We start from the raw sequence: 25,864 nt of genomic DNA on the forward strand, positions 1-25,864 counted from the left end.
ACTGACCTGGGACAAATCAGGCTCCCCACATCCTTGGTGTGTGAGCTTAGGGAAGTCACTTGGCCTCTCTGAGCATCACTTTCTTTGTTTATAAGGATGGTTGTGAAGATCAGAGATCATGGGTAAAAGCCCTTAGCACTTAATACACAGCCAATAACTGGCCACTCTCACCCTCTAATTCTCAGAAGGGACCTGGGACATGGCTCTAGCCAACAGGAGACCTGGCACACAGCTCCTTGAATCATCGACCTTGCCTAGAAGTCATGGGCTGCAAGGGACAGCCCCCAACAGCACCCAGCCCACTGGGGAGTGTTCTCTGGCCCTGGGACAGGCTGCCAGGGCCTCACCCTCCCAGGGGCTCCCTTCCTCCTGGGTGCAGAGCGCCCTGTGGCCCAGGGCTCAGGGCCTTGGTCCCAGCACCTTGGCCTCATGGTGGTCAGCACTTGGACCTTCTCCTCAGGCCCCCAGGTCATTAGTGACCACAGCAGAGGGGACAGTCCCCTCTCCTCCAGCTCCCCGTGGTCTGGTTCAGTGAGTCACTGACTCTGACCTCCCCCACTGCCAGGCTGGCCCGTGACTGCCCTCAGTCTCACTGACTCCAAGTCAGAGGTGGGCATCCTGCCTGGGACTGCACCCAGCCTCTCCAGGGCTGAGCAGCCCCCAGGAGACCTGTCCCCCAGTACACTCCAGGAGACTGGGGGCTTTGTATAAATGGCACATCAGAGACACAGAGAGACACAGAGGGACCCACAGTGGCTCTAAGCTCCTTGGACTTGTGGAGCTGGGGACCTGAAATGCACAGAATCATGCAGTGTGTGGACAGTGAATCAGGCTGCTTCTGAGTGCAGGGAACAGAATCCCCAAACCAAGTGGCTTAAACTATAAGGAATCTACTGTTGGATCTCATGTACTGAAAAGCCCGGAGGCGTGCTGCCTGCAGGGTGGATTAATTCGGTAGCTCAACCCTAGTCAGGTCCTGGCTCAGCCTCTCTGTTATTTCCATGGCTTTTCCTCATCATCTCAGGGAGGCTGCTGCAGCTCCAAGCATCATATCTTCACACAGTAATATCCAAGGACATGAAAAAGCCACCGTGCAGAGCACCCCTCTGTGTTGTGAGACCTAAAACTAAGGCCCAAAGTCATGTGCCGCCTTGACGTCTGGTGAGACGGGAGAACTGACTGGTCTGACCTCACCTTCCCTTCCCCGCTCTGCCCATGGATGAGGCCCCTGCCCAACCAGCCTTCTTATCAAGGGACCAGGCACGGCTCCTGTTTATCCCTGAGTGGCAGGTGTCTGCTCCCTGCCGGCCCAGGGGATCATACAGACAGGCCGATCCAGCCTCCTCTGGGGAACCGTCCCTGACCCCTGGTTGCTGGGAAGCCTGCCTCCCACGGCCCCTGCCGCTCACCTCCTCCTGGTGCACTTGCCACACACAGGCTTGCCCTACAGCTCCAGTTGCCTGGTCCCTGTCCCTGGGGCAAGCCCCTGTGTGGCCCTGCCTGGCAGCTGGCCCTGGTTTGGAGCTGTAAGTGACAAGGAGCCTGCCTTTCCTCTGAGGGTCTTTGTATTGTGTCCCCACCAGAGGAACCCTTAGATCTCATGGGACAACTGGTGCTGTGACAGGATGGCGTGGCTATGACCTCTGGGTCCTAGATGGCCTCATGGGGGGACTGCTCTTGGTTTGTTAATTGGTTCAGTCCATGGAGAGGGGCTTGGCACAGAGCTTGCGTGTTGGCCCTGTTGCCCGCTGCTGTGTCTACCAGTGCTAACCACTCTCTCCTGACCCCAATTTCCTCAGTGGGGGATATTGCACATGAAGTGCTAATTGTCCCAACTCAGGGACTGCATGCCAGCTCAGGGGAGGCCCACGTTAGGGCACTGCTTCTGTGTCGTTTGTCTTTATTATTGTTTTGGGACAGAACCCTGGTGTGTCTCGGGTGATCCCTGTGGAAGAAGGCATTGGTTGGCCTCCCCTGTGGGAGAGAAATGGCACCCCGGTATCACTGTGGATGTGGCTCAGGTGGGGGTTGTAACCTTCCTGTCTCCTTGCTGCTCACACCTGGCTGCTGTCACCTCACACTTCCTGCCCCCAGGTCCTCAGGGGTATTGTGAGTTACACCCTCCCCCCACAACACCTGCAGAAGTTACCCAGCTGCTTAAATACTGCAGGGCCCCTGCCAGTGTGCTTGGGCCTGAGTGAGGTCCCCGTGTGTCCATGTGCAAAGGGCCTGAGACCTCAGACAGGGGTAACTGTGCTGTCCCAGGAGAGCCTACTCTCTCTCCTAAGAGCAAACCCGGATCCCTGGAAGGGGAGGCCGATGCCCCTCCTTTCCTTGTAACCTCCTGGAAGGCCCACACCATCGGTTCTCAGAGACAGAAACTAAAAACCAGGGCTCTAGGCTGCTGGAAGCCTCCCTTCGAAAAAAAATGACAGATACCTGGATATGGGGGAGGAGGAGGTTAAAAAAAATATATATATATACATAATTATACATTTATATACATATATGTATAATTAAATTGAAACAAAATCCATTACCTGATTCAATTGAAAATCTAAACATTACTTTAAAAAATTATATAACAACAGAGATAAAAGAGTCCTGCTTGGGTTTTTGCCTGTACAGCATAGATTCTAAATGAACTTTAACATTTGTTTAACTCCACTAATTGACAAAGTTTCATGGACTTAATCAATACTAGGGCTCAAATTATAGTTACACCTGGACGCCCCACTGCCATTAAACAGGGAACCCCTATAATTATAGGAAAGTGGCTAAATATAAGAGAAAAGATAGGTGTGCCTCCCTTTAACTGTAGCCTTGGCTAAATTTCCCATAGTCATAATACCCATTGCTCTAAAATATCTCACAGATGCTCTGACACAGTGAGTAATAAGTTAAATTAGGATATGCACTTACAAATAAGTTTGACAAAATGTGACCTCACGGACCCCCGGTTATAACAGTTACCATGGCCCTATGTAAGTTATAACAAGGCCGTAAAGGATTAAAACTTCTTACATAAACTCATGAATGACTACGTGGTTATCCCCGCTGCTTCTTCATTGACAGCCCAGTTTTGCCTGCTCTGACCCCTGAAAAGATATCTGGCCCCTCGTGGTGAATTATTGCAGCCTTCATGCTGTGGTCCATCCAGTCAGAGCCCCATGCCCAGTACCCGTTGTTGAAATCACTGACTCCATCTGTGGGCAGCCAGTGACTACTCTGCTTTTGTGGATTTGGATGGTGTGTGCTGTTCAGTGCCTATTTCAGTAGCCTCCCAGCTGCAGGGTGCCTGGCCTTCTGTGGAGTAACTGTATTTTCTCATTTTCTGTGTTCTTGATGCCCTGGCATCTGAGGTCTTGATGATAAGGAGAGACGGCCCCTCCCAGGGTGGCCAATTCTTAGAGATACAGACAACTCACTAGCAAACCAGTCAGTCCAAAGCCCATGCCCCGCCCCTCCTCTGCCTGGCTCTCACCCTCCAGAAGCCAGTATTCCTCTCCCTCATCCCCAGGACCAGGGGCAGGACACCTAGGGCCACCGCTCTGCCCCAGACTCCTTGGAAATGGCTCAAAGTGGCCCATCATCAGCCTGCTCGCCCTGCCCTGCCCGCTCCTTCCTGCGAATCCACAACAAGGCTCCCGCTCCCTCTGCCCCCTCACTGACCTTGATGCCTCCCCCCGTGACCCCTGTGCTGGGGCGTGCCCCTCCTCCTGGGACTGTGAGCTGCAAACTGTCTTTTCAGTGGCATCTGAACACTGAGCTGTTGGCCTTGCCAGACCTGAATAATCATAAAATCTACACTGTAAAACACTCCAGAGGACACAGTGCACCTTTTCTGGGCTACCCAGGGGTCCCCCCATAGCTCTGCCACTGCACAGTCTTCCAGGCAAGATCTTACCTGCACCCCCTTTGCCCAGGAGCACAGCTGTGACGTTACAGGGATGACGTCCTCCTCCAGGGAACTGTGTTTAATGCTTCATTGAGGACACACAGTCCAGCATCTTTTAGTCCATTTGAGCTCTGGAGGCAACAATTCCTCACTGACAAATTCCACTTAGTCTCACTGGCGCTGCTCCTTACAAACCAGCGCTCCTTCTGTGGGGTTCTCCCAACCAAAGGCTCTGGAAGCTTTTATGTGACCATCAACAGGCGCTCCTGCCAGGGCCCTAGAAACCCCTTCCCTGCAGAGGCGGTCCCAGCCTCCCCTCGGGCTCCTGGGGTCTCTGGGCGGCCTGTGCTGCCCCGCAGTTGCCCCTGGGCTTCTGAGGCAGAGCCTGCCCTTCTCAGCTCTGTCTGCCCACAGTGGAGCACCAATGGCTGACCACGTCCCGGGCTCGCCTGCACACAGAGGCCCTCACGGACCTGAGCCTGTGACCCTCTGCACCCAGCTGCCCTCAGGTCATGAAAGCAGCACCCCACAAACTCAGCACGACTACTGAGGCCTCCTTGATCTAGGATGGAGCCACCCCTGGGCCCTCTGCATATTCTGCCTGCAGGAGGGGGCGGCCTCCCCTACTCAGTCCCTTGCCAGATGCTTTTCATCTACGCAAGTGTCAGTGTGTTGTATTCACCATCAGAGAATCTTTAAATTTTATAAAACACCAGTGTAGCAAATGCTCTCTGACTCAGGAGTGGTTGGGAAGCACTGGGTCTCGGAAGGTGCCGTGGAGCTTACAGGGGCCCAGGACCTGATGGAAATCTGAGTGTTGAGCAAGGAAGAAGGAAGATGGGGATGGATGTGGGTAGGCTGCCTCCAAGATCAGCCCCAAATGAAGAACTTTGCTCTCAGCCCACGTCTGTCCCCCATGGGTCCTGTGTCAGCACCACTGTGTAGGTGCCATGACAGCCAGGGAGGATAGATCATTCATTCACTTACTCAGATATTCACATATTCATTCACTCAACTCATTCACTCACTCATTCATTCATTCCCTCAGTCATTCACGTATTCAGGGTCTTGGTCATTCACCTGCTTATCAGACAGGTATGCCCCAGGCCTTAAGGGTAGAAAGGTGATTAAAATTGTTCTTTCTTTGGGGCCAGCCCCGTGACACAGTGGTTAAGTTCGCTCACTCCACTTCAGCAGGCCAGGGTTCGCAGGTTCGGATCCTAGTCAGGGACCTAGAACTGGTCGTCAAGCTAGGCTGTGTCTGCACCCTGCCCAAAATAGAGGAATATTGGCAAGGATTTTAGCTCAGGGCCAATCTTTCTCACACAAACAAAAATTGTTCTTTCCTTGAAAAACTCTCAGACCTGTTCCGGGGGTTAGTTAATAATTAATGTAGAGAAATGCTAGATGAATAAAGTGACACAAGAGGTCTGGGAAGGAGCTGCCCTGGTGGGTGCAGGAAGGAGACGTATGGTGGCTACACAGGTGGTACCTGGGGTTGAGAAGCAAGTGGAAAAGAGAGTGGAAGTAAAATGCACAGATGCAGAGAAGGGCAGGAAAGCTCTGGTCACTGTGCAAGGAACCTGTGACTTTCACATCAGACACCAGTTCTAGGGCACAATGGTGCACACTGAGGGAATTCTGACGGATCTCCGAGGGGGAGGAAATGTGCACCAAGAGAGATAATGATGGTGTTGATCCGAGATGCAAGAAACTGGGGCAGCCCCACGTAAGCAGCACAGATCATGAGCCAGACTGTAGAAGATTCAGAACGTGGTGCCTCCTGACCCCTCTCGCAGACCCAGCATCTCCATCTCAGGACTCTGTGGGGGGCACTGGCTCCAGGGAGCTCAGTAGCAAGTGCGAACTGCAGATCAGTTCTCATCAGTGTGAACAGAAGGACCAGAGAGCTCAGCAGCAAATGCGAACCGCACATCAGTTCTCATTGGTATGAATGAAAGACCAGCCGTGCTTTCTGAACTAGCCTGCTTTCCAGTTTCTCAAAGGGTCTCACCACGTTACCCTGTGAGATGCATTGACTCACCCAACAGCTGTTTGTGGAGGGCCTTCTCTGTGCCAGCATTATTCCAGGATGGAGGACAAGGCAGGCCTTCCAGAGGGTGAGCGTTCATTAAACAAGTAAACATTGGACAATTCTCAATAGAAGAAAGTGCCATGAGAAGTGATCAGGGGGACACAATAAGTGATGTGGGGAGGAAGGGTCTTCTGGGGTTGGCGTGTCAGGGAAGGTCTCTCTAAGAGGAGGTCACGTGACTGAGTCCTCCGGGAAGAGGGGTACTGGGTGGAGAGAGCACAAAGGCCCTGACATGGGGACAGGCTTCCTCTGTCTGAGGAGTGGAGAGGAGGGGCGGTGAGACCTGAACAGCCCCAACAACCGAGATGAGGCTGGGGGGCAGAGGAACCGGGCAGCGCCGTGGAGGAGAGGCCATCAGAAGGCGTGAGCACGGGCTTGAAGTGCCCTGAGCATAGCTCGAGAAGGCTCCTCCAGACCTGCAAGTAGGCTCCCCAGTGGCCGCAGCCAGGGAGGCCTCAGGCTTGGAGCAGGGCGGTGATGGAGAGGAGAGAACGGACCGATGGGTGAGATCTTGTGGAGACTCCACGGGCTTTGGTGCAGAGCTGATGAGAGGAATCATGCTGCCCGATGGGTGTCCGCAGGTCCGGGTTAGAGCAGGAGGGAGGCGCCTTCCAGTTCACTCTCACTTCTGCTTCCTAGGGCTCCACAAACCCTGCTTTCCCACCACTCCACTCTTTTTATGTGGTGGTCCCACCTTACCCCCTGCCCTTTGCAGAGTCCCAGGATCTCCTCCTGCTTGTTCAAGAGCTGGGCTCTCTTCTCCATGCTGTCGACTCTGCTGATTGGGCCACAACTGATGAAAACACACCTGACTCATTATTTTTCACTACTGGATGCCCTGGAAGACAGAACTGAGAACAAGGAGCTAAAAACCAGCTAACATTCTGGCCCCTTGTGGGCTTTTGAGCCAAGGGTTGCAGCCACCAGACTGGTTCCCACTTTCCAATGCAGGAAGAACTTGTTGACCACAAAGACCATAACAATATAGAAAAGATGCATTGACACAGGAACAAAGCAATCAAAAAATGAAAGCATAAATTACTCTCAGGCTGTATTAATTAATACAAATGAAGTAGCAATTGAAACCCATGGGAAACTCAGAGTAACATTTGTAATATGGTGACATTTCTCAAATTTGTAACCACCCATGTCAGTGAGTGCTGATCTAGCAGTGGGCACCTTAGCCTAACAGTCTATGACAGATGGGTTTCTTGGGGAAATACCAAACTAGGGCCTCAGAAAACTCTAGTACCAAAGTTATTATTTTGAATACTAGTATTATCAGTGCTTAGAAAGTCCCGGGGGAGTTGCTCCCTGAGACGTTTTCAAGTTATTTGGAAAGTCCAGAGAGCCAGCTGTCCTTTGATTGTTAAGAAAAGAATAACCAAGAGATATTCAGGGAGGATTTGTTAAGTCAGTTCTTGATCTGTTGCGAGTAGCCTGACAGTTCCCCAGGGGCCCCCATATTTGAGCCGATCTCCTCATTCTATGGTGTAAATACACTCCTTCCCACTCCCTACCCCCTCAGAACTGAGTTCCCTAGCAAGTGGATTTTAGGTTGTAAGTAGCATCAACTCATGGTGAGAAAAGTATTCACTTTTCAACTTTTTAAATAAATGATTCTTTTTATTTTATTGATTAGTGCAAATGAAACTCAAAAAGTACAAATTAGTGTATGGGGAAAAATAATGTTTTGTTCTACTCCTCTCCCGTGAGCACCCACTGGATGTCCCAGGAGACATCCGCTGCCACCAACTTCTTGTGCATGTGTCCAAAATGTCCCAGGCATCTGAAAGCAGGTTCCAGAGCAGTGCGGGAGTCTGGACAGTTCAGTGAGTGTTGCTGGGACAATGATCCATCATATGAAAACAGGAAATTAGATCTCTACCTTCACCACAGACAAATGTCACTTCTATTTGGGTTAAAGTCCTAAATGAGAAATAAAACACAACAAAACATGATCTTGGGATAGGACAGAATTTCTTATGACCTAGAAAATGCAAACCATGAGAGAGAAGGCTAAGAAAGTCTACTTCATTAAAAACAAACTTCTGACCTGGAAGTCACAGACTGGAAACGACATTTGCAGAGAATAAAACTGTCACAGGACTAGTACTTGAAAATATAAAGAACACCTATAAATATCACCTCAGAGTCCTTGGATTGGCAAAATTTAAAGATCTTGGCAATGCTAGGTGTTGGAGATGTGGAGTGACAGGATCCCTACCCTGGGGAGGGAGAGTCAATTCACCCAACTCCACAGGGAGCTGCAGATGAGGCTGGACCCTGAGGGATGGCAGGTCTCATACTTCTCATGCTTACACTGGGGCCACATTTCCACACTTTCTCAGGCACTGATGGAGACCCTGGTTTGGTCAGAGAATCTTCTGGAAGGTTATCCTGCTGTTTGGTTTTCATGGTATCTATTTTCAAGCATCTTTCTGTATACGATAAATGATGCTGTTTTTCCATTTACAAAGGTTTCCACTTAAAAAGTGCAACTGTTGTGGGGCTGGTCCCATGGCCTAGTGAAGTTTCACACATTCCGCTTCAGTGGCCCAGGTTCACAGGTTCAGATCCTAGGCATGCACCTATGCCACCAATAAAGCCATGCTGTAGCAGTGACCCACATGCAAAAGTAGAGGAAGATGGGCACAGATGTTAACTCATGGCCACTCTTCCTCAAGCAAAAAGAGGAAGATTGGCAACAGGAGTTAGCTCAGGACCAATCAACCTCACACACACACACACACACACACACACAAAAGTACAATGGCTGGTCAGAGATTCTGGGAAGATGGAGGAGTAGGAAGAACCAGGAATCTGTCTCTCCACCTGAACAAAAACTGCAATGGTGGAATCCATCTGATGTACCTATTTTGGAACTCTGGAATCGTGAAGCCTTGCAACTTTCAGGGGAAGCCTTGGTGAAGACTTCAGTACCCCACTCACAATAATGGATAAAACAACCAGACAGAAAAGAAGTACGGAAATGGAGGACTTAAATGACTCAATAAACCAACCAGATCTTAGACACACACAGAATGTTGTGCCCAACAAAAACAGAGTACACATTCTTCTCAAGTGCACACAGGACTTTGCACAGGATAGACCATTCTTTAGGCCACAAATTAAGTCTCAATCAATTTAAAGAGACAGTATTTGTACAAAGTATCTTCTCTGATTACAACAGGGTGAAGTTAAAAATCCGTAACAAAAGGAAAACAGGAAAATTTACAAAATTGTGGAAATTAAATAATATGCTTTTGAACCATCAACAGATCAAAGAAGAAATCACACAGGAAATTAGAAAATACTTAGAGATGAATGAAAACTAAAACACAATATACCAAAAATTAAGGAGTGTAGTGAAAGCAGTGCAGAGTAGGGATGTATACAGATATAAACACTTAAAGTACAAAACAAAGAAGATCTCAAATCAACAACCTAACTTTACAATTTAAGGAACCAGGAAAGTTTGCAGAAAGTAAGAAATAATAAAGATTAGAGCAGAGATAAACGAAATAGAAAATTAACAAACAATGGAGAAAATCAGTGAAACGAAAGTAGTTCTTCAAAAAAAAATCAATAAAATTGACAAAACTTTAGGTAGATGGACTAAGACAAAAAGAGAGAAGACTCAAATTGCTAAAATCAGAAATGGAAGTGGAGACATTACTACCAACTCTACAGAAATAAAAAGGATTATAAGAGAGTATGATGAAAAAGTATATACCAACAAATTGGATAAGCTAGATGAAATGGACAAATTTCCAGAAACACAAAAACAGAAAGACAGAATCATGAAGAAATAGAATATCTGAATAGACCAATGACTAGTGAGTAGATGGAATCATTCATCAAAAATCTCCCAACAAAGAAAAGCCTGGACCTGATGGCTTCACTGATGAATTCTACCAAACATTTAATGAAGAACTAATGCCAATCCTTCTCCAATTTTCTAAAAAATTGAAGAGGAGGGAACATTTCCAAACCAATGCTGTGAGGTCAGCATTACCCTGATTAACAAAACAAGACAAAGACAGTACGATAAAACTATAGACTGATATCTCTTATGAACATTAATGCAAAAATCCTCAACCAAACAGTAGCACACAGAATTTAGCAGCATATTAAAAGGATTGTACACCATGACCAAGTGTGATTTATTCCTGGAATACAAGGATGGTTCAACATCTGAAAATCAACCCATGTAATACACTACATTAACAGAATGAAGGAAAAAAAACCACATGATGATCTCAATTAATGCAGAAAAATCATTGGAAAAAGTTCAACACCCTTTCATTGTAAAAAGTACTCAACAAAATAGGAATAGAAGGAGATGACCTCAATACAATAAAAGCTATGTATGAAAAACCCACAGTGAACATCATGTTCAATGGTGAATCACTGAAAGAATTTCCTCTAAGATCAGGAAGAAGGTAAGGATGCCTGCCTTTACCACTTCTATTCAATCTAGTACTATGAGATCTAGCCAGAACATTTAGGCAAGAAATAGAAATGAAAGGCATTCAAGGAAGGAAGAAGTAAAATATTTCTATTGGTAGACAACATGATCTGATATGTAAACAACCCTAACGATTCTACCAAAAAACTGTTAGAACTAATAAATTTATTCAGCAAATTAGCAGGATACAAAGTCAACACATAAAATCAGGTGCATTTCTATACACTAACAATGAACAATCTGAAAAGCTAATTACAAAAACAATTTCATTTGCAATAGCATCAAAAAGAATAAAATACTTGGGAATTAACTTAACCAGGGATGTGAAAGACTTGTGCAATGAAAACTATAAAACATTGTTGAAAGAAATTAAAGAAGATATAAATAAATGGAAACACATCCCATGTTCAGATTGGAAGTCTTAACATTAAAATGTCACTCTTACCCAAAGTGATCTACAGATTCTGTGCAATTCCTATCAAAATCTCAATGATGTTTTTGCAGATATAGAAAAACCCATCCTAAAATTTGTATGGGATCTAAAGGGACCGTGAACAGCCAAAACAATCTTGAAAAAGAAGACCCAAACTGGAGGACTCACAATTCTTGATCTCAAAACTCATTACAAAGCTATAATAATCAATGTAGTGGGGTATTGGCATAAAGACAGATGTATAGACCAATGGGTCAGGATAGAGGGCCCAGAAGTAAACCCTTGCACATATGGTCAAATGATTTTTGACAAAGGTACTAAGACCATTCAATGGGGAAAGGACAGACTTTTTGACAAATGGTGCTGGGAAAACTGGATATCCACATCCAAAAGAATGAATTGGGACCCTTACCTGATACCATCCCTGATATTGTTTCCCCTACAATAACCCCAGCATATATGGGGTTAAAACCAAAAGCACCTATCCCCTTTCCCTTTTTCTTTAGTTGCATTCATAAATAAATATCAATTTCTTTAAACTTTGTTTCCCCAAGCTTCACATATGCATGAAACTAGTGTTGAGATGAGAGCACTGACCTCCCCTTCTGCACAATGCACATAGAGGTTACAAATTGTTAAAACCCAGGTGGCCGTATACTGAAGTCTTGGCTAATTACAGATCCTTGAAGTTTATTGCAAGAAAACAGATGTCCAGAGACTATCCAGAAGATAAACTTCCCAGGCCCCAACTCCTCGGCTTCATGGTGCTGGAATCCACCATCCATCATGGAAGCAGACAACCAAGGACACTCCCCTGCAGATTCTCTTATCTCGCCACCTCTCTACCTACACATAGTCACATTCCTCACCACCTTTAAAACCCCTTGCCTCCCATCTTTCTTTCGGGGAGATGGATCTGAGTGGTTACTCCCATCTCCCAGCTGACGTCACCGAAAATAAACCTCTCTCCTTGCCACAAGCCTGGTGTTCCAGTTATTGGACCCCCTCCTGTGTGGCGGCCAAACAAACTTGTGTTTGTGTTAGGTAACATACCTAACACAATACACAAAATTAACTCAAAATGGATCAAAGATCTAAACATCAGATATAAAACTCTTTGAAGAAAACATAGGACAAAAGCTTCATGACATTTGAATTTGGCAATGATTTCTCGGACAGGACACAAAAGATACAGGCAGTAAGAGAAAAAAATAGACAAATTGGACTTCATGAAAATTAAAAAAATATTGTACATCAACAGACACTATCCACAGATTAAAAAGGCAAGACATAGAATGGGAAAAAATATTTGCAAATCATATATCTGATGAGAGACTAATATCCAGAATATAGACAGGATTCTAAAACTCAACAACAAAAAAGCAAACAACCCAATTCAAAAATGAGCAAAGAACTTGAGAATCAAGAGCCGACAGGGCCCACTGGTGCGGTAGGTGGGAGGATAAAGGTTCCCTCACTCTCTCAGTGACTGCAGGGCAGGGGGCTTCTCCAGAAGGTGGGCTCCTGGTCATCATGAGGGGTCAGTCCCCATGGGGAGGCCTTTGGAGGAAGCCCAGGTAGAAGGATGAGTGTGAGAGTGAAAGGTGGGGGCCAGGGCTGTCCCAGGAGGCATCTGCTAGATTCTGATCTTCCCTCAGCAACTGCTTCCCTGTCTAAGGAGCTCGCTGTGTGGCAAAGGCGCTCTGCAGGGGCTGTAGGTGAAACCTGGGAGGAAAGTGCTGAACTGGGGAACAGGCAGCCCAGCCCCAACCTCCTGAGGCTGCATTCCCAGGAGCCACTGGCCCAGCCCTGCTCTGTGCATTTGATGTTTTGGGCAACTTGGGCCAATTTCCCGGTGCAACTCACTGGGCAGGTCGTGAGCTCTCACACAGAGGTGCAGGGTCCGGTCCCTCTCTGGGCAGAGAGAATGAGCCCTGTCACTCTCAGGGCCAAACAGGGGGCATGACTGAGCTTGACAGATGCTTTATACTCCTTGAATGTTACGTCTTTTCTCCTGAGTCCAGCCTGCCCTGGGCCTTTCCAGCTCTGCCCCAGGAGCCACCCTGCTCCCCATGGAGATCAAAGGCTCTCTGGCCTCTGGGACTCACCCATGCTGCTCCCTGGCCTGGCACATCCCTCCTCCCTCTGCTCTGCACAGGCCCTCCTCACACTGCCCTGTGGGCATCAGTCCTGTCTCTTCTTCCAGAACTCGCTGCCTATGCCTGCTTCCTTCTGCCCTGGACTCCTGTGGCTGTCCATGTTCCACCTCCTGCCCCTCCCTGAGTGCCCCCAACGCTTATGATGGATTTCCTTATTTATACTTGTCGCCCTGCAGTGTGGGGACAGTGCCTGATGCTCCTCCAGGAGATGACCTGGGGCCTGGCACAGGCTGTTCCTCTGTAGGGAAGCTCTCTCCCCCTCCCCCTAGTTAACCACTGCTCACTCACTCAAGGGTCCCTTCATCCCACAAGCTCCCCGACCCCCAGGCCAAGTCTGGCTGTGCTGGTGGATGCTCTTGGGGCTCCCCTCCAGCACCAACCTCGTTACACATTTATGATGCAGGTGTGTGATGGGTGCCCATCTCCTGCCTCCATGAGAAGCTTCACGAAGGCAGGGAGCACGTCCGCCCTGCTCCCATTGCCCAGCACTCGCTGACCTGGTGCTGATGGGGCACTGAGGGCAGGGCCTCTATTACTGCTGCATCTTCAGAGCACCCAAGACGTGCTCAGAAATGAGGGCCCGTCCCCACCCCAGCCTGATTGCAGAATGACTGGCCCGTGTGCCTCCTCTCAACATCTGGCCTGCAGAGACGGGGAAAGCGCCCAGCGCAGGCCCAGCCCAGAGGTCTATTGACTCTGAGTGTGCTGTCCCTTTTGGATGGAACTCACCTAGAGAGCAGGAACTCTGTCTTCCCTACTCGCAGACCCTCCACCCTCTGTTCCTGTCCTTGAGACACCTGACAATGCCAGCCCCTGCTGCGTGCTTGGAATCTGGGGCTTGGTGATGACTCTCTCAGGTGATGGGGGAGTGCCAATCTCCCTGGAACTAGGAGACACGAACCTGGAAGAGGGTGGAAACAAGTGAAAAAGATTCCGTGGTGGCTCATTGTCACTGGAGGACACAGAGCACAGGTGCCCCTCAGCTCATCACAGTACAGCTCTCTGGTGAGCAACCACTCGCCAGCTCTGGTTTGTAAGTGTGTGGATTTTATGCAGCAGGCACGGAGGCAGTGGGGACAGTCCACCTTCTGGAGTCAAGAGTCCAGTCAAGAGTCAATGAGTCAATGTCTGTGTGGCCTGGACACGTTCCCTCCCCATCTCAGCCTGCAGGGTGGGGTGACAGCTGTCAGAAAGGCTCCATGGGATTAATGCGGTCATGTGTGCAAAGTGCCTATGGAGGGGCCAGGCACTTAGTAGGCCCTCAGCAGTGCTGTCTCCCTTCTCCCCTCCTGGGATCAAGGCCGCTGGGACTCCCTTAGTGCATCGGCGCAGCTGGTGTCCTTGTTGCTTCTTCCAGGAGTGGGAATCCAAGGCTGCGGGTGACTGTTAAACAGACACAATCCCTTGGGGTCAGTGCTGGCCCAGGATAGCTCTCTGAACTCAGCCTTCATTCCAGCTTCCCTGTCCATAATGAGGGTGATGACCTCCGACCTTGTGTTTCCAGTCAGGGAGGAAAGGTCCAGAGCCCTGTGAGCTGGGCAGAGATGCCTCAGGGAGCCAGTGCCCAGCACCACGTTTGAGATGAGCTCGAAGACTGGACTTGGGGCTCCCGATGGTCTGCATGGAACACGGCATTTGATTGGTAATTGTCCATCTTGAGCTTGGTTCATTTTTTATTATTTCTGTACTGTTTGAATTGTTTCCCCACTTTTATTGAGGAATAATTGACAGACATCACTGTGTGAGTTTCAGGTGTCCAGCATGATGGTTTCTTTCCTGTATCTCATAGGGCAATGTCCACTGTACTCCCCACGCTGTACAGTATGTCCCTGGTACTTCTTTATCTTATAACTTGAAGTTTGTACCTTTTCCCCACCTCCCTTCAATCCCCTTTCCTCAAGTCCCCATCTCTGCTAAACATGAGTCTGATCTCTTTTTCTATGAGTTTACTGGTATTTTTGTTGTTTTTTGTGTTTTTAGTTCCGAATATAAGTGAGATCATACAGTGTTTGTCTTCCTCTGCCTGACCGATGTCACTCAGCTTAGTACCTTCAAGGTCCACCTATGTTGTAGCAAATGGCAGGACTTCCTTGTTTTTTATGGCCGAATAAAAACTTCTTTACCCATCCATCCATCTATTAAGTGTGATCTTGATCAGGGGCTTGCAGCTTTGGAGGCGCAGCGTCACTCAGGTTCAAGGCTGAGCTCCACCACTCACCTGCTGTGTGGCCTTGGGCAGCTACTTAACCTTTCTGAGCCTCCATCACCTCATCGGTAAAATGGGAGTCATTCTGCAGACCCCAAAAGTAAATCCCACCTACTATTATTACTGGCAGGTCCTGCCCCATGGATCTTTCCCTGACACGTCCCTGTCCCCTAGTCCCTTCTCCCACCCCCAATTCCCTCCCCCGACACACACCAGCTGGAGGTGACCTCTTCCACCCTCAGGCTGGCACAGCAATCGTCACTTTCTAGTTCCTACCTTGTAGAAACCCACCCTAGGCCATGTTCTTATTTTGACAGAAGCCCCAGATCCTCCCAGACTGACCCCACGTTCACACCCACTGTGCTGCCAGGAGGACTGAGGACCCTGCAGTGAGTCATTATGGGCTGAGGTTGTTTTCTCATGTCCTGCTGGAGACCAAAGTGTGGTCCTGTCTTCTTATGGACATGAACCCCCTGCATTATCAGCTCGTGGCCCAGAGCACCCTGGGGCAGCTCTGTGACATGCAGACAGACCGTCACTACTGACTGTACTCTACGTTCAAACAGAGTCATTGTGCTTGCTTCCTCCTCGGGCAGTCAAGCACCAACAAGGCCAGGTCCATCCTGGCAGAGGACGTGTATTTACTGAGCACCGTGCATGGGCTGGGGTCTTGGTTGGGCACTGAGGACATGATATGGCAGGAAGGAGACAGGCGGATGGGGATGGGGTGTGGGCTGCCCTGCAGAGGGTAGAGTGTGGTCAGGAAGAGGACATCAAGCAAAGATGGCAGGTGAGATGAGGGTCACAGAGAAAGGGCCCCTCTTAAATCCTTTGTGGCTCTTGGGCCTCATCAAAGGAGGCTGGAGCCCATCAGCCTCACTGGGCTGCACCAGGGAGCTGCGCCTTCTCCCCAGAGTCACAAGCCCAAGCCTGAGGAATTTAGCAGCAAAGGTTTGAAACAGCTAGTAGAAAACCCAACCAAAAAACAAACAGAAAACTTCAAGGCCAGGCGAAGAGATTATTGAGAGTTGAGAAGACCTTTGTGTGTTTTAATTGGTGCATACTGACAGAGAAATTGCCAAACAGCTTTGGATGGATTTGCTTGAGGGTTATCTCACCTCCTGCCAGTTGTGGCTTGTCCCCACCAAAGTCTCCTTAAGATGAAGCAGACGGACACCCTGGGTCTCAGGCCACCACACCTGCAGCCCCGAGGAGGCTCACAGGCGCGGTGGGATGTTCTCATTTCAGGTGCCTGGTCCCTCTCCGTGAGTGTCAGAATGGACAGCTCATGGTGATACCCAACCTGAAGTGAGTTCGCTCACCTGTTGCACAGCAAGCCAATCTCTGACACCGGGTGTGGTGGAAGAAAGTAGGAATTTTATTTTTGCACAGCGCTGAGCAAGGGGAGAGGGCAGCTAACGCTGAAATCCCAAACTCCCTGAAAAGCTAAAAGGAAGGGTTTTTATTTGGGGTTTTAGTTAGGGGAGGGGGGTATATGGCCATGCTGGTTGGAGCTGTCCCACCAGGCTGTCTTTGGCCTTGAGACACTTGCAGAGAGGAGGGAGCCCGTGACCTTGCTGGTCAGCAGCTTTCCCACCAGCCTGTGTCTCTTTGTGGGGAGGAGATAATGAATCCAGGTGATTGTCCTTGAAGGTGTCTGTCTCCATGGAGGATAGTGGATTCTGGAGCCAGGAAGCCAGAGTGTAAGCAGGGAATGAGTGTTTTGGTTTTAACCCATATATGCTGGGTTTAATGTGGGGAAACTGATATCAGGGCCGATATCAATGGGAATGGGTGTTTTTGTTTTTCTGAAAATGTTTCCAGGAACTGACTTCTCTCCACAGGGACTGGGAAGGAAACAGAGCTGTGTAGAGGGAAAGGGTGAGGGTCCCACTGGGGAGCGGGTGGTGCCTGCTGGGGCTGTGGGTGCAGCCACAGAAGCGCTGGGGAGTCTGAGCTGGGGCTGCCCTGGATGGTGGACATATTTTCGTTTTTAGGACTGTGGGAGAAAACTCAGTACTAGTGTCTACATTAAAGTAAACAGGCGGACTCCTGGAGTGTGACACTTGTTTAAAAATAAGTCAAAGAAGAATAAATTGTGGTCCAGAAAAAAAAAACCAAAAAAAACAGCAGCAACCAGGAGTCAAAGGACACGGGGAGGGGTAGTCCTCCCATGACAGAGGTGGAGGGCTGCCCCCTCCTAGAGAAGGGCACAGATCTGCTCTAGGAGGCCCTTCCTGTCCCTTGGATTCAATGCAGATCGGCCCCAGCGCCGCCTCCACCGCCCTCCTCCGGGGCTGGCAGGGCTGAGAGCAGCCTCCTCCCCTCAAAGAGACACAAAGCTCCAGCACTGAGAGGAGTGGACAGCGGGAGCGCAGTTCCAGGCGCCCGCTCTGAAGGCGCGGGGAGAAGGGGTGGTGGCCAGAGCCGGTCCCAACAACGCCCCTGCAGACCCCCAGCCTGCAGCTGCGGGCAGGACTAGGACCTCGTCACACCTCGAGCCGGGACGCGGAGGTCGCCCATATTAACGCACCCAGCGAAAGATGAAGGCGACCCAGCTTAAGAACAGTTAAAGCAATGGGGACCCAAGCGGTGCTGCGATGGGGGAGTTTGGAGCCTAGTTATCGAGGGTTCTCATTCTTAGGGAATGGAGATCCCCTGCGAAGAGTGCAACGCGTGCGAAGCGCTTCGCTAAAGTGGCTTCTCCTGCTCCCCACGGGAGATGGCACACAGAGGTGGGACGCGGAAGTCAGGGCCCCGCCCCAGTTCTGCAAGCCCGCTGTACGTCCTCGGGTGGTTCTGGGCGGCGCCCGAGGCAGTCTGGCGGGTCGCTTGGGGCGCGCAGGGCTGGCTTGGGTGGGGCGCGCAGGGCTGGCTTGGGTAGGGCGGGGCGGGCGGCGGCCCGGGCTCCTCCCTCCTGGGTCTCTGGCCTGCCGGGGCCCGCGGGCCACTGGACTCTGCCGAGCAAAGGAGGCTTCAGCACAAAGCCAGAGCCGCTGAAGTCCTGTCCCAAGGCCAGCATGAGTGACAGCCCTCAGTCCAGTGGCATCAAAGCCTTAATCACCTGCCCTGCACTGCATTTCATCTCGGAGCTTGTGAGTGGCTGGCGCACCGGGAAGGGGCGAGATGGGCCGTGTGGCTCCTCCCAGCTGTCTAGAACTGATCCGCAAGTTGCGCGGGTCTTGGGAGCATCGGGTTGGGGTGGGGGGAGGGTGAGGAAAGCCTCCCCGACTCGAGTCATTTGGTCCCTTCTAGACCAATGGCAATGGGGGAAGCAGTCTCAGGGATTTAGGTGGAAAAAGCAGATTCGCGAATGGGTCAGATGTAAGAAGCGAGCCAGGGTCCTTCCTTGCTTGCTGGTTCCATAGCTGCGCTCCGACCCGCTTCCCACGGGCGCAGAGGAAGCCCTGATGGGACAGCGACTTCCTTGTACCGGTGCCCAGCTTTGTCCAGGGTTAGGATTTCGTTTACAAATATCAGCAAAAGAAGCCTGAGCATCACCAACTGAGGTTTGCGGACTGGGTTGGTGTCTAGGAGGAACCGAATCTGGAGTATTCTCTTCTGGTCTTTGAACGTTTTTGATGAGAGAACATATCTGCCGCGACTTTGATCTGGAAATAATAAAACAGGCCACCGTTTGATTCAGTCATTCTGCCCTGTGTGTGGAGTAGGGGGAGGGGAGAGGCTGGCAAGGTGGTCCTGTGCCTTGGCTGACCTTGAGCAGTCCGAGGACCCCCTTAACTGTGGTTGGTCCCTCTTTAGGCTGGAGCCCCACAGCTCCACTGGTGGCTGTGGGAAAGCACTTCCTACCCTGGGCTCCTGGTACAGTGCTCACTGTGTCACCAGGCTTCAGAAGGCCCTCAACCTAAAATCCCCAGGGGCTACAGGTCCGTACCTGGGAGGGGCTGCTGTGTGTATTCTGTGGGTGCGGGGTGTTGCAGCCACGGAGATGCCATTCCCAGCACCCCTGGCCCAGAAAAGTTGGTTGGAAAAGAGTTTGTCCAAACCTGACTGTTTAAAAACAGGACCCAGCTTCTTCTTGCCTGATTGGAGGCCGGAGGGTGTGACCAGCACAGGGAGGAGGCTCTGTCATCCATGGAGGGTTTGGAGAAAGGGCTAAGGGGACCAAGGTTGCCTGGTGGCCCCGTATCACTGCATTTGTGAGGGCTGAGTTGAGCCCACACCTGCTTATATCCAGGGCTGGCTGGTGACGCAGTGGTTAAGTTCCTGCTCTCTGCTTCAGAGGCTGGGGAATCGTTGGTTCAAGTCCCGGGCATGGACCTACACACCACTTGTCAAGCCATGCTGTGACATTTCCTCTCAAGCGAAAAGAGGAAGATTGGCAACAGATGTTAGCCCTGCCTCACCAAAAAACAAACAAACAGAAAACCAAAACCCTGCATGTATCCAGAGTGACATCAAGTCCTGGGGCCACCCAGGGTCAAGGAAGTGACATCTAGAAGAGACCCTGGACACCACTGCACCCAACCCCACCATTTATAGATAGGGACACCCAGGCCCAGATTGGGGAGGGGCTTGCACCCACTGGCACATCCTTTCCCCAAGTGGCTCCTCTGGGTGCCGTCTGTTCAGTGCTTGGCCTATGCTTGCCTGAGGCTGGAAGTTTGAAGATGAGCGCACAGCGCCCAGGACCCGGGATGAGTGGTGGTGGTTCCTTCAGAGGCCACTGTGTTTACAAAGGCAGATTCATGACCAAAGAGATGGTGGCTGACAGTGAGGCATGATGGGCAGAGAGATTTTTAAGCAACAAAAGGTCCTCCTAGTGTCTCTTCAGTTGTCCTAATGGGGGGCTTCCTCTGGCTTTGCAGCTGTTTGGGGAGCACTGTGACAAGAATCATGAGAGGCTGTTAGCTGGGCTTCATGCAAAAGACTCTGGGTCACCTCCCTCTCTTGCCTTCACAAGAGCTGGCTCAGGTGGCAGCAGGAGATGGTGGGTGGGGGGGACCTGGCTTCACAGAAGGGATGGCCTTCCAGTGCCCACTGCCTCTTCTTGGGATCCCAGCCCAAGGGAAGGAGTGCCCCTAGGGGTAGAAACAGCCCTGCCAGGCAGAGTGGTCTGCAAGGGAGGTGACAGGAGGATTCCCCTCTACCAAGTGAAAAGAGAGAGCACGGGGGTAGGAAAGCTCAGAGCCCTGAATTAGTGGAAACTTACTCCTTCAGGGAGGTTTTGTGACCTGCGATAGTAGGGGCTTCTAGAAGAAATAATTCTCCCTTGTCCAGATCACTTCCCTCTCAGCTGTCTTAGAAATTGTTTTTTCTCCTCTACCTCAGCCCCTGCTCCACAGATGCCCACCCCCTCACCACTTCCTGAGAGATTGTGGACACCTCTGTTGTCATCTCCAATCTTTTTCTTCCTCTCTAGATTGGGGGATGGCTCCCAGGGTGCCTAGGAGAACAGAAAAGAAAGCAGATACCAGTCCTTTAAGCTTTTCTTGGCATGGATTATACATCTGAAGCTGGATGTGGTTTGGTGTGTGAAAGAGCAGGGAATTAAGGGGCCTGAGGTGGTGCTGTCCAACCTGGGAGAGTGTTTTGTAAATTATGGACCATTACAAGACAACAACAAAAAGATAAACAAACCAGTTAGAAAACGAGTGAAGAACTTGAACAGACATTTCTCCAAAGAAGATATAGGAATGGCCAATAAGCACATGAAAAGATACTCAACATCTTTAGTCATTAGGAAAATGAAATCAAAATCACAGTGGTGTACCATTTCACATGAAATTAGGATGGCTATTATCAAAAAACTGGAGAATAGCAAGTGTGGGCAGGATGTGGAGCAATTGAAGCCCTCACACATTGCTGGTGGGAATGTGAAATGGTCCATCCACTGTGGAAACAGTTTGGTGGCTCCTCAGAAAAATGACCCTGTGACCCAGCAATTCCATGCCTAGGTTTATAACCAGAAGAACTGAAAGCAGGGACCTGAAATAGGTACATGGACACGTGTGTTTATAGCAGCTCTATTCACTGTAACCAGCAAGTGGAAACAGTCGAAAAGTCCCCTCAGTGGATGAATGGACAAACTGTGATTTATTCACACAGTGGAATATTATGCAGCCATAGAGAGGGAGGAAGCACTGAGACCTTCCACACAGTTGGAAACACTGTGCTGAGTCAAAGAAGCCAGTCACAAGGGTCACATATTGTATGATTCCATTCATATGCAGTATTCAGAATAGGCAAATCCATAGAGACAGAACACAAACTGGTGGTTTGCCAGGGGCTGAGAGGAGGGCCAATGTAATTTTCTGTCAGTCCAGTGGTGTGAAATGCTTGATTAGTTTTTAAATCTGTCCTCCAGCGAGTTGATTACTCACAGTTCCCATTTCCATGCCTGAGCTCCCAATAGCCTGGGAGGGGCAGATGTGAAACCCTTGGCCTCCATGACCAGCAAGGTGGGGCTCCCCTCCCCTCCCAAGGCAGGGGCACTGCCCACCAGAGCAGGAAGGGCAATGGCTCAGGGTGGGGCACGGCAACCATACCCTGCCCAGCACCCCACCCCAGAGCTCCTGCCCTCTGAAAGCTCATGGTCCTCTCGGGAGGTGGGAGGCAGCCCAGCCAGGGGTGTGACCCTGCCTCTCTGAGCCGCCGGAGCCCACAGGCCATGCTGCTGTTGCAGGCCGTGGGGTCCCAGTGCACCCCACACAGGCCCTGATGGAACGTCCAGGGTCTCCCCTCCCCAACAGCTGCACCCAGGGCTCTGCTTCTGGCCTGTTCCCCTGCCCCCACCCAAGGAGGACTTTCCTTTTGGAACCACAGTCTCTGTTTCTTCCTCCTCCTCCTGCCTTCTAAGCCAGGGGCGTCCTGACACTGGGCCCCCATTCACAGCATAGGATGTTAACGTAGGACGCTGTTTGTCTCAGCTCCAGCCAGGCCCCAAGAGGAAACTTCTCTCAAAGTACCAGAAGGTACCCCCCACTTTCAGAATTTGGGAAGGAAATACCTCAAAAGGGGTTCTGAAGTCATTAACCCAGCTCCCTCTTCCTCGGCCTGTAAAGAAGTGCAGCCTCTGAAAGAATGGCTTGATTTAAGAGAGAAAATTTTTTTAGAAAGAGTCATCTAGGAGTGCCACCCACCTCTCCAGGGCAGGCGCCCCCTCCTTGCATGCGCCCCTTAGGAGCTTGGGGACTCAGATGAGTAGGGTCACCTGGTGGGAGGCTGCGCTTGTAGGGTGCACTTTTTGGGGTGGGGCGGGGTAGGAGAGCCACCTGGACTTGGTTTGCAGTTTCCATTCTTACAGGTGGGATAATCTCTCTGTCCTAGCACTTTCAGGACAGAGTAGGAGGACCCTGGATGCCATGGCAGGGAGAGCTCAGGCTCAGGTCAGGCCGGGACAAAGGCTGACTGTTGCACCCACAGGCCCACAGAGAGTGGGAGAGTGCATTGGACTGCTGGCCGAGGCCGGGTCTGCAGCCTTAGGAATGGATGGCTTTGCTCTGGGCTCAGGCACATCCGGTGAGGGAAGGGCTGGGGTGGGGGACCGGGCCCCGTGTGGCCTGCCTTGAGGTGGGAGGGGGCCAGTCAGTCTAGACTGGATGGGGGCTGGGGGCTGACTCCTGATGGATCCAGAGCTGAGCCCTGGGTCCCATCTGTGACTCAAGCCCATCTGGGCTCCCTCCTGGCCTCTCAAGTCTCAGTCCCTGGTGACGAAAGATTTTCACATATTGAGGTATATGTGGTAACTATTTGAGTTAAAAAATGATTCAGCTTGAACTAAAAAGTCTGGCTTATGGCCTATCAAACATACGTTGTACATCTGCTTACCCACTAAAGTAAAGAATGCACTGTCTTAAGATGAGAATGCAGACTTCCCCTTCTACGCCCCACTGGTAATGCCCACCCGGAATAGTCCCTTTTCCTGACGTCATGGTCATGTTGACCTGCTAATTTGCAACTGAACACCGCTTTGAAATTTTGATGTAAATGTATCCTGGGTGTGTTCAATGTATGTTCTTTGTTCTAAAAAAATATAAGACTGTACTGAAACCCACGCTTCTCCGGGAACAGCTTCTAAGGCCTTTCCGGGTCATAATCCTCATTCTGGCTCATAATAAACTCACTCCAATTCTGATTTATAGGTTGATTATGGATTATTTGCATCAACACTGGAAATAGTGTTTTGGACCAAAGGCCACCGAGGGCAGGCCCTATGAGATACCCCAGCAGGTGTCCTCCTCGGGTGCTGATGGGTGAGGACAGTGGGTGGGCCCCCTCATCCCTGGAGCACTGCTGCCATGGGGAAGTGTGGCTGACTCCTCACAGGTTGCAGACTGTCCCGGGAGCAGGAGCAGCTCCCTGGGTTCTCTGCGTCCTGGGCCCTGACTTGCCCTCTGCATTCTGGTGGAAGGTTTGGTTCCTGGTTGGCTCCTGCTGGGCCCCAGCAGCATAATGACTTCCTAGGGGGATGGACTGGCCTTGATTCTCTGCTCCAGGCTCTCTAGCACTCCCAACTCATCAATAGCTACTGTTCTGTCTACACTGGGGCAGAACCACTCCTGTGGTGAATCCCTGTAGTGCTCCAAGGCCCTGGGACCTGAGAAAAACATGCAGGAACCAGAAGAAAAACCTTGTCTCCAGCCATCACACCTTGATCTGCACAGGAGGTGGGAAGAGGAAGGCCCAGGGCCACCCAGCCCCTCTCAGCTGACCTGGAATTGCACCCCAGAGCCCCCCTCCTGTTAGAAGGCAGTTGGGCTGGAGGGGAGGGTGCAGGAAGAGGAGGAGGAGGGGGAGGACCCTGAAACTCCTGGATCCACCTTTGAAGGAGGCCCTTAGAGGGCCCAGGGCACAGGCTTTGGGGGGGACACTCCAGGAAAAGAGCAAAGGAGGAAGGACAGAAGATGAAGGCTACATCCTGACTTTGGTAGTGGGGGTGGGGGTGGGGGAGACAAAGATTGTGTTGATGGACCCTGGGGATGAGGACCACAGGTCTGTGCCTGCTGAAGAGGGAGTGATGGCCTTCAGGGTTCAGATCTTTTGCTTGTTTTTGGTCTTAAACACACACCTTGGTGTTCTTTCCTCTGAAGGGACAGAGCCTGTTAGCCAGTGGAGGGTGGGGGAGGGGAGGCTGCCTCCCATCGCCTCCTCTTTTGGGTTCTCTGCTCCTCTAGACCAGGGGTGGCTGGGAGCAGGACAAAGGTTAACAGGCAGGCTCCTCTCCCTCTGTGTTACTGTTCTCATGGCCATTTCTAAAGCCAACCCTAGACACAGGGAGATTTCATGGTGAGCTGGCCACGGGTGGCCTTGGGTAACTGCCACACGTAGGGAGGTCCTGACCTGGCTCCACAATCAGCCTGTCAGAGCTGTGTCAATGCAACTAATCAATAATGAATCTATAAATCAAATTTGGGGTGAGTTTATTGTGAGCCAGGTTTGAGGACTATAGGTCGGGGCTTTCCCTCCCCAAGAATGGAAGGGCACCAAACATGTGGGGTGTATGAATGGTTATATACCATCTTGGAACAAAGAGCACATGTCACATATGACAGGAATATCTCTTTTACTACTGTCATGAGATGCTTACCTGGCACAGCAGGTTCATGGTCAGCAGGTTGGTGTCACAAGGTGAGCACAGCAGGTTGGTAATTAATTCTTAGTTCCCAGGAAGAGATATTTATCCTTAAAGAAATAGTGATATAGGTGGAAGATACATCCCTATCTTTAAGGACATTATCCTTGTCTTTTGGACATAGTAAGCGTTTTAAGCAAATGTATAATGCATGGTCAACAGACTCCATCAGGCCTTTTTGGAAACACAAGGTCAAGCCAAATTAATTTTACACCAAATGCCTTGCTCACATACTTCAGTATATCCTTTGCTTTTCATTTATTTATCATTTTTCCCCTTTGATCACTAATCTTTTGATAGAAAGCATTGATGAACAAAATATTGTCCTTCAGTGCCAGGGTGGTTGCTGCCTTGGGTCCATCATGTCCCTTGGTGCTGGGCATTCATCTCATTTATTTGTCCAGTTATCCACATGGGGGGAAATAGACAAGTGTAGAGATATGTATTAACAGAAGAAGCATTTCATAGTTTATATAATTTTTAGTTAATTCTATATTGTTTACAAACATTGTACATGTGCTTTTAGGTGACTCCTCATGCTCGCATTGCTTACAATTATAGAACAGATATAGTAACAATGATGGCAAGTCTATATTTGAAAAAATTAGTTTTAAAATGAGTGTTTTGGAATAGCCTTTTATCAGAAAAGGAAACTCGTCCAGGGTTGTAAGATCAAATGACCACCTCAAGTCACTGAGCAATCGTTACTCTAGCCTGCATGCCAGTCTTAGAATACAGAGCAAATAATAACTATTTTGAATATTATGATAATACAAAACTTCCAAAGAGTAATAGAAATAAGAATTGCAATCTGGATCAAAAAAGGGAACCAATATGTGAAGGGGGCCAACCAAACAAATCAAAGCTGGGTGTAGGATCACCTAAGACATTTACCTGCTTTTTCATATGCTCTAGCAGAGATGACACATTGGAAGATTCATCAGGTACAGAAGGACAGCAGTCAGTCTGAGTGACTGTACATGTTCCACCTGGGGATGCAGTTAAAA

The sequence above is a fragment of the Equus quagga genome, chromosome 5, assembly GCF_021613505.1.
Source record: "Equus quagga isolate Etosha38 chromosome 5, UCLA_HA_Equagga_1.0, whole genome shotgun sequence".
Classification (NCBI taxonomy): Eukaryota; Metazoa; Chordata; class Mammalia; order Perissodactyla; family Equidae; genus Equus; species Equus quagga.